The sequence below is a fragment of the Notothenia rossii genome, assembly GCF_949606895.1.
Source record: "Notothenia rossii genome assembly, chromosome: 8".
NCBI lineage: Eukaryota > Metazoa > Chordata > Actinopteri > Perciformes > Nototheniidae > Notothenia > Notothenia rossii.
Window position 1 is genome coordinate 27,149,583 of NC_136906.1, and position 9,978 is coordinate 27,159,560.

Below are 9,978 nucleotides of genomic sequence, written 5' to 3' on the forward strand. Positions count from 1 at the left end.
ACCTCCTCAGGCCTTATGGTTCCCCTCCAGATCCTCCCCATCTGACTCTGAATTATGATAGAATGGACGACCAAAGTTATGCATATGCGTATGACGCAGAGGTGGCTATGTCCATTTGGGACGTAGCCACAACCAATTTATTTGTGGGACAAGCGGGGGTGGCGGCATCTGTTGAACTCACTGATGAACAACTCTATTGGTACCGTATGTCAGCTGAAGCCACCCCACACATTTCCTTAGCTATCAGGAGGGGCTATGAAGCTAGGGAACTTGGTCCTATGGTAAAGACACTGCTAGAAGTCGAGGATTGGGAACCAACACAAATAGCAGCACTCACATACTCTCCCTCACACAAGGGTTATGCTCTAAAAATCTGCACACAAGAATGCATCTTCATGGAGAGACACGAAGTGGAGAGACATCACGGTAGAGAAAAAACTGACCATTCATTTACTGAAGACATGTTGCGTGACCTCCCACCTGACCTGTGGGCATCTGACTCTCATGACGTAGGTTTCTGCTCAAAGGCTGCACCAATAACATTTGAGGTGAGCAGCACTATGCCTGTAAATCTATCACAGTACCCTGTTAAACCACAGGCCAAAGGGGGTATCAGCAAGGCAGTTGAGGGTCTGAAGAGAGCAGGGGTGTTGGAACCCTCACAAAGCGAGTGGAACACTCCAATACTCCCGGTATCAAAACCTAGCGGGGAGTACAGAATGGCTCATGATTTAAGGACCATTAATGCTATTACAACTACAGCTCTGGTAGCAGTTCCTAACCCATACACGGCTATTTGTAATATCACACCTGAGCATACCTGGTTCACCTTTATTGACCTGGCCAACGCTTTCTTCTGCATACCTCTGGCAGAGAAAATGAGGCCTATTTTTTCATTTACAATGGGAGGGGAAAAACTACAGTACACGAGACTACCCCAAGGCTTCAGTCTGTCTCCAGGAATATTTAACAAAATACTCAGGGAACAGCTAGATGGCGTTTCATTACCAGAGGGGGTGGTGTTGATCCAGTATGTAGATGACCTTCTCATTGCAGCACCCTCCGCAGCCTCTTGTTTGGAGGACACCAGGAACCTACTGGTTCGCCTCCATGCAACAGGGTTCAAGGTCTCCAAGAAAAAGCTACAATGCACCCGTAAAGAGGTGACATTTTTGGGCAGAGTTATCTCTCCAGCAGGTACGGGCATGTCAGCAACACATCAGGAGGTTATATTGCATCACCCAAAACCCAGGACAGTCAAAGACATGTTATCTTTTCTGGGTCTCACAGGCTACAGCAGACACTATATCCCATGTATAACCCAAGAACAGCTGTACTGAGGACACTGATCAATGAGAAAGGCATGCGCAATCTCACTGTCACACTGGACTGGACACAAGCTGCAGATGCTGCGTTCATTTCTCTCAAACAATCCATGTCCCAGGTCCTACAGAGTGACCCAGCGGACATCCCATGCTGTCCGCCTAGAAGGAAAGGGGGACATCTGGTACCACTGGAGCCAGTGTGCAGCGGGGAAATCACCTGGAAGGACCCTCGACGACATCCGGACGGACCTGGCTATCATCAACGCGGACATCCCTACAGCAGACGACTTGGAAGCAGGCATCAGCGGACTGGAGGAGAAGGACAACGAGGACATCCCTACAACAGACGGCCCAGAAGTTGCCGTCAGCAGGCCGGAGCACGAAGACACAGGACTTCACGGGAAGACAGAGGAACCTACTCCCCTCTGATCAGGTTGCTATAAGCTACACATAGCACCTCATTTACTAACCCATTTTTTGAGGGAAGTGGTATCTTAACCCACAGTTTAAAATTCTTTTAATAACCCATTTTTTGAGGGAAGTGGTATCTTAATCCACAGGTTAAAGTCATTTATTTACCTATAAGAAGACCCCATTTATAAACCCAAATTTAGGGAGTTGTTTCCTAAAAAACCCATATTTAAGGGATCTTTCTTTCTTTTTACCTCATGTAATACTGACACAGGGACCAAAACATTTCAGAGAAGAATAGAAAATGTCTGAAGGAGACCTGAATTTCCTGATAACCTGTTGGTCGCTACTAGTGTTAGGAGTAATAATCTACTTGTTAGCCCTACTGTATGTACATTGTAACCTTTAAAATCATGGTTGAGTGACCCAGTGGTCCACAGCATTTTTGATAACTTGGGTTTTAACACCAGACGTTAGCATAGACGTATACTGACGCTAGAAGGGTTGGAGCTCACAGTATAACTATGTATGGTAACTGGAAATGTTTAGCAGGATTAGCCCTGGTTTCTACTGTGATTGTTGCCATTATTTTAATCTTATGTGATTCCATTGACCACCCAGACTCCACTCCCCCGCCAAAGGAATCCGTAACTAGAGTCAAACAGGGCCATTATGAGACAGTAGTTACCCCAATGTCTCCTAGACAAACCTTCACTCTCCATGCAGGTAGTGATGGAATAATACAACTCGACCTGTGCAAAATTGCCCCCTGCAGAAGCCTCGACAGTACCTATTCCTACCTAGCCAAATATGTCTGCTTAGCCCCTGCGGTATGTAACAGAATCACCACAGATACGGTTAAAGGTGCTCCTTACATTTACAGAGGCAGTACATACAAGACCAAAGGCGACCCTTATGTGTCCGTCACATACACGTACGGGTGCACCTGCGAGTCCTGGTCCGGTTTCCTAGCAAATTCGGGTCCTGATGACTGGGGATACACGCCACCTTACCGATCGGCGGAAATTGTTAGATCCCTCAAACATAGAATGAAGGTGATTAGGAGAAATCCAAACGTCCCGTGCGTTGTCAGGTTTTGTAATCCAGTACGCATAACGCTAAAAAATGTAGTGCTCTCCGACGCTGGACTTTATGTCCTCGCGGTACATGCAGGGGGGGGTTCGCCACAAGGCCTCTTCGAAATTAAAGTTAAACCAAAGGTAGAACGAAACCTTCCTCATGCAGCATCTAATATTAAATACCTGTCTAAAATCACATGTACGGATAAATGCACGGGGGATTATAGCCAACTTCAACCTCTAGACGTCATCCAAATGGCCACAGGATACACAGATGACAACCTATGGTTAAAATGGGTTGCCCAAACAGCCCAAGAACAAATGGCAGGGGATTGCCTAGCCTGTGCTACGGCCCGCCCGCAATTAGTCACTGACCCTGCGCCCCTGTTTCCCACAGATACCTTGGGGTACAACTGTATGTTAAAACTGACTAGGATGGCCAGCCCTCCTAACTGTACCACCCTAGCCAAAGTTTTCCCTCCAATTGATAATGACACTAGGACAGGCCCATTTACGCCTGACATAGGCGCCGGTGGGTACACACTTTTTTCCATGGTTCAAAAGTCCCCACGTTTTGACCTAGGAAATGTCTCTACGGATTGGTGTAACCTCACCATGTCTAGCACTAATATAGGACATTGGGCCAGAGCTGGGCTCTACTATTATTGTGGGGGCCACCGCCTGTTCACCCGTATTCCCGAACTATCTGTAGGATTGTGTGCTATGGTGCGCCTCCAGGCACCCCTAATGTTATTAGGCAAAAAACTGGGGCCCACGGACCCTAAAGCCACCCTTAACACCAACCTAATCACTCGACGTAGGAGACACGCGCTGTCCAAACGCCACGCCCCGGGCTCCTTCGATTTGTCTGTCGATTCTCCCACCTACATCGATTCCATCGGAATCCCACGAGGGGTCCCTAACGAATACAAACTAGCTGATCAAATCGCTGCAGGGTTTGAAAGTTTGCCAATTATCTCTGCCTTCTTCCCTGTGACCCCTATCAAAAATGTAGAAAGGATCAACTATGTACATTACAACATACTCCGATTGGCCAATCTCACTAGGGACGCGGTAGACGGCCTGGCTGAACAATTGGGTCCAACGTCCCTTATGGCTGTGCAAAATAGGATGGCGTTGGATATGCTTCTTGCAGAGAAGGGTGGAGTTTGTGCAATGTTTGGGGAGATGTGCTGCACATTTATTCCCAATAACACGGCTCTGGACGGTTCCGTCACAAGGGCTTTAGAAGGCCTTCGCACCCTATCTAAAACTATGCATGAACAATCGGGGGTACACAATTTTTTAGAGGAGTGGTTTGCTAACATGTTTGGTCAATGGAAAGGTTTAATAATGTCTCTTTGTATTTCTGTAGCTACTTTTATGGCCATTTTAATAACATATGGTTGTTGTTGTGTGCCTTGCATCCGCTCCTTGTGTGTCAAACTAATCAGTTCCACCATTGAAGGAAAAGCTGCTCCTCCCCCACTGTACCAAATGCCCTTGTTGGCTTGGGCAGAGGGTGAGGATGAGTATGATGAAGCGGCAGACAAGGACGCAGTTTGTTACCGTATTTTGATCTTCCTCCCCTGACACGAGAAACTGTTATGAGGAGCTGTTCCCAAATGTTTGGAGTGCTCTAAATCCCAGCTTCTAATGGATGTATATGCTGTTCGGGAGCAGACACAGTGGCAAGGAATGACATTAGTTGTGTTTCAAATGTCTTATGTGAGTTGGTCTCGTGGGGGGGAGACCAAAAGGGGGATTGAAGTATTATTTGAGTTATTTGAAGTATTAAAGTAACGTGTTATGGCAGGAAAGTTCAATCTGGTATATTCATTTTAATGTCACCTTATATAGAATGTGTGTTAAACTTGTGATTTCTGCATTGAGTGACTTCTGCCTAGCAGATACCAAGAAGAGGCCCCTAGGGTCTCTCTGTTAATTATCAATAGTCCTTGCAATTAACAGGGGAAGTCCCAGATACATTTTCAGATAATGTAGTTAAAGTCTTGTAGAATTAATGTTTATCTCCTACACATCCTGCAGGCCTGGAGACTTGGGTCACCCAGCAGTAACCAAGATAAACGTCCTTTTGAGCTTATCAATAAAATGTATTCATTCCTAGTAAGCTGACTTTGGGGTGAAGGGAAGTTCAGGGAAGCCATTAAGCCACAAGAACAATTAAACTTCTGTTAATCAACCAAAACTCATGACTTTCAGGGGACAGGACTTTCGGACCTATAACAAGGGTCACTTCATAGAGAATATATGTGTTTGGTTGATTACTTTGTATTAATAATAGCAGTATGTGTAAAGGAAGCTGGAAATATGCAATGTGAAACCTTTTATTTGAAATAAAGATTCTGCAGGGAATATTCTTAAAGAACAATAGCTCAAGTGTCTGGAAGAGCTGCAGGCTAAATGAGTGTGCGGTACTTTTTACTGCTTGAGATCAGAGCTGATGTTTTCCTCTTGTTATTATTGTTTGAGGTTAAGGTAACTCACATGTGTTATTTGTATAATCCAACTATAAAAAACTGTGTGTGTGTGTGTGTGTGTGTGTGTGTGTGTGTGTGTGTGTGTGTGTGTGTGTGTGTGTGTGTGTGTGTGTGTGTGTGTGTGTGTGTGTGTGTGTGTGTGTGTGTGTGTGAATAGCGCATTTCGTGTGAGAGAGAGAGAGTCTGTGCACAGAGGGACCGTGTTGTTAGCATCTGGTTAGCTAGCTGCACTAACGGACATAAGGAGCTGTTTGTTCCACAACAAGCTGGAGGAGAGTCCTCTCCTCTCAGACTGAGAGGCTCAGGTGAGCTAAAGGCCTCTCTGAGTGTTTAGATAGCTAACTTTAGTCTGAGTTTTCTCAGTGGATCTCAAACGGTTTGGTCACAAATTATTCAAAATATTATTTCCGCGGCACACCTTCATATGATCATTGTCATTATAAAAAAAACAAGAGAATAATGGAAAAACAGTTATGAAATACTATATGGCAGTAAAACAAGAATAAAGTTTGAAAGGGGAGTGGTTTGTAAAATCTCCATAAAGAAAAAGAACATCTGATTACAGTTGTGTTTCATATGGATGCTGAGAGATGTAGGCTATCCATAGATCTCTTAATGTTGCTCTCAAAGTGCAGATTGATGCATTTAACTTCAATATTTCTAAAAAGATCTTTCCGGGGGACCCCCCTAGAGGAGGTGAGGTCCGCTCCCCACTCGTAAAAAATTGCACTTTACCCCTGCCTCTATGCTGTGAGCTGATTATCGAGCCTTCATTGTAACAGACACGGGTGTACTGTGCGTTTGCGTGTGGGGAGTGTTGCAGTAGAACATTCCACTGTAGCGCCCCTGGTGCTCGCGCTTTTGTGCGTGCTCTATAGTGCCCGTAATAGTGTTCACTGGAGTCCAGCACCCCCACTCAAAATGCCTTCCCGCGCCTCTGTTCACTGGTGCTCAGTAAATGTTAGATTACATCTGATACAATTTAAAGTTGTACATAGGTTGCACTACTCAAAAGTTAAAGTTAAAGTAAACAAGATGTATTCCAGCATATCAGCATTATGTAACAAATGTAAAAATCAACCTGGCACCCTTACTCACCATTTCTGGACAGCCCCAACCTCCACTCATTCTGGACTTCTGTATTTGATTTGTATTCAAAAGCATTAGACAATTGAAGCTTGATCCCCCTGTGGCCATTCTGGGGTCCACGAGTGACACTGATCTGAACTATGGCAGTGACAAATGGCCGGTGTTTTTGGGTACTGTTTTCGGACTATTAAGTGTTTAAAAATAATGGGCCTTATAACAAAGGCATGGAGGATACATAATAACAGAAAATAAATATTGATCACTGTTTTCAAATCTGCTAATGACTCTTCATGTTGTCATTAAATCAAAAACTCCCCTAACAGGTGACAAAAGACAAGGATGAAAAAACAACGCTTTTAAAAACACTAAACAGTGTATAAATGTTTGAAGCTGTAAAAGTCAATCCTGAGCTGCTTCAGGTTGGTATGGAAACTGCGGTAATATTGTGGCAACAACACTTTCACTCATTACAGGAGATCTTTCGCACTCCAATACAGAGCGAGCAACCCCACCTTCACACTTTGCGGTGAGGCATTTCCAATCATAAAGTGTCACGGAGAAGACGCGATCAAACAAAATGATTTGGCCTCTCCAATGATATATAGCCAGCTGCCACAGTGGCTGTTTATTCCTTATGCATAATTCATTTGAAATGTATGACCCATAATGCATTCCCTATCCATTAATGAGACAATGCTCATTATTTTGCCTCAGCTTATCACGGCAGCCTCACAACAAACCAAATCAATCTACGTCACTGGCTGCAGTTTAGGTCAGGAAAAAAGGGGGCCAAATATTGCTGAGCTCTACGTTTCAAATTCAGACGCTGCCTTCTGTTTGAAGCAGAAAAGGAAACTCAGTGATCAATCTGATTTGTAAACAAAGTCTGCCTGTTTGGTACGTATACCGGGACACCGAACCTTCTCCTAGGGCTGGAATGGGGGTTCAGATCAATAGCAGATACTAAAAGACTGCTGCAGTCAAGATAAATGTTGTTTTCTAGGCTAGTCTCACGCACCATTAACTAATGGAGCATAAATTGCCGGGCTTATGTTTCATCTTCTGAAAACTAAAAAAGAAAAATGTTCTTTGAAATTATGACCCAGCCATCAACATCAAAGTCCTGCTGATAGTAGAGTGTCTGGAAAAAACACAGCTCATTAAATTGGAGCGAAGGACAGACAAGACCATTTTATTGGGCAACACAAGTTTTTTCCAATTGATTTATCCGGCTTGAGACACACACCGCCTATGATATGCTAGCAATTGTTTTGCACTGCATGTAACCACACAATGCTAGCTGGTCCTATTCGGCCCCTGGCAATGCTAAATCTATTCACAGCGGAACATACAGAATCAATAGACAATCAGGTTATCCAGTTGTTTTCCCTCTGTTTGGTAATTACTGCCTTTAATGCCCTGCAGGGCTCTGACATAGGCGTTTTTGTTATCCCCTATGTCTCTGCAGGCAAATAATGAACCACGAAGACACGGGTTGTCATAACTTTATATCTACACATACTTACACATATCTAATCAAAATCTGACAAGAAAATTGGAACCAAATCCCCACTGTGTCTTTTGGAGATAACCTTTTTTTAGGTGGGGATAACAACACTTTGAAGACACATTTGCAGATTGATAGTGCCCCCAAATTAAAACTCTGGGGAGTTGGGGGGAAACTGGGAGGTCTAGTAAGAGTTGTTATAAAAAAAACTAGGGGAGTGTTTCTTTGACATTTTCCGTGTTATCTGGTGGTTTGTGGAAGGGTGTGTAATCTTAATGAAAATAACACCTTTATGGTAAATTTATGATTGAAGATAACACAGAAAGAACACCAGTGAATCGACCAATCAATGATTGAATACTAATAAGGTTGGCGCTATTTGTTAATCAGTCAGTCCTTAGGAAAATAAATGTTCAACCATAAAGCACACCACCATGCCACCATGGTCCCCATGGGATGATTACTGATCATTTTGTTGACACCCTGAGCTTCTGACTGGAGTCACCATCATGTCCCAGTGAAATTCACCAAATCTTCAATCTATAATTAGATTTGATCTGATCCAACATGTTGTATATGTTATTAAGAATTGGATTTAAATATTCGACAAGTAAAGTAAACCTTATCTGTATCGCTGACAAAAGCATACAGGAGTAAGAGCCTTAAGATCCAAGAGCTTTACAAGCCAGATAAGGACCAATATAAGTAATAGTTTTTGTTGTTTTTTCCTTAAAACAATACAAGTAAAGTCCACAAATGAAATCATGTACCTTGAATTGATACCCCTTTACATTTGATGACGATATTCATGATCCCAAGATAATGAATCTTACATTTATTTTTTTCAAACCAGCCCTCCAAATTAAACATAATTATTCCATAATCTCTCGAAAAACACGTACAATATGTTCTGATGGAAGGCCTCATGCAAGCAGGATGCCATTGCCTTCCTAAACTAGGAATTTGATGATCTTATACTCCGTATTGGTCTCGGTCCAATACTGTCCAGAATCACTGGATTGTATATTGAGGAAACAATGTAAATCTGATACAACCGAAAAGCCTAAAATATCTGTCAATAACTGTCAGGATGTAGGCCACATTGAGTGTTGAGTTTTATACAGGATTTTACACTTGAGTTAAACTTTTGCACAGAGTTGCACTTTAAATTGTATTTTGAATGTGTGAACGGTGCTGAGCAGTCAAAACTGCTGCAAAAAGTTCAATGTGTGAAAGGTTTCAATTGAAAGCAGCAGCAGTGGAAATGAGTCATGCTGTAGGCCGTGTATCTCTTCCTTTAGGCCGGGGAAGAGTATTTGTTTCACAGTTTGAGCTTGGTGTTTTTTGGATGGCTAGGTTAAGCAAAACTTGAAGCTTTAAAACTGTAGACTGGAAACCAATGGGTATCGTCACAGTGACTGGATGCACTTCTTATACTGTATAAGGTGTATTGATTGGTTGCTATTTTGTGGGTATTTTAGGTTGAAAAAGAATATGCCGTCACTACATTTAATTGCATGTCTTCCTCATTTAAGAGAAAAATAGATAATGTTACACCCAGGGTATCTGACCCAACACTGACACTTATTTCCAGTAGCATATGTGACCCTGTTATGCTGAGTCCTTCTTGTATTTTAACCCCTGAGTGAACCCTCTGAGACATCTGCCATGCCCCGGGCCTCGATAGGGAGAGGGCTGTTTTTTCGGATTGATGGCTGATGCGGTGTGTTGGTAATTTCCCCATCAAGATGTCCTCCACAAAGTCAAGTCACATTTCAGTTTCCAATTTCCTTCCTCGTAAACAAGTAGGCCTATATGTGCTATGCCAGCACTGGCGAGGGGAGCACCGTGATGCAAATGTGTAGTGATGGAGAGGGCAGCAGAATGTTAATTGAAAGTCAGACTGTGTTTCCCGGTTTTGATTTCAGACTAGAAGGAGGCGTGTTATTTCTACTTAACTCAGCCTCACCTCGGCCTTTATCAGGGTACACACTCTTTCAGGTATCAGCACTATTTGGCCTTACAGGTAATTGTAAAGAACTAAGCACATGTTCGCACAAAAATAT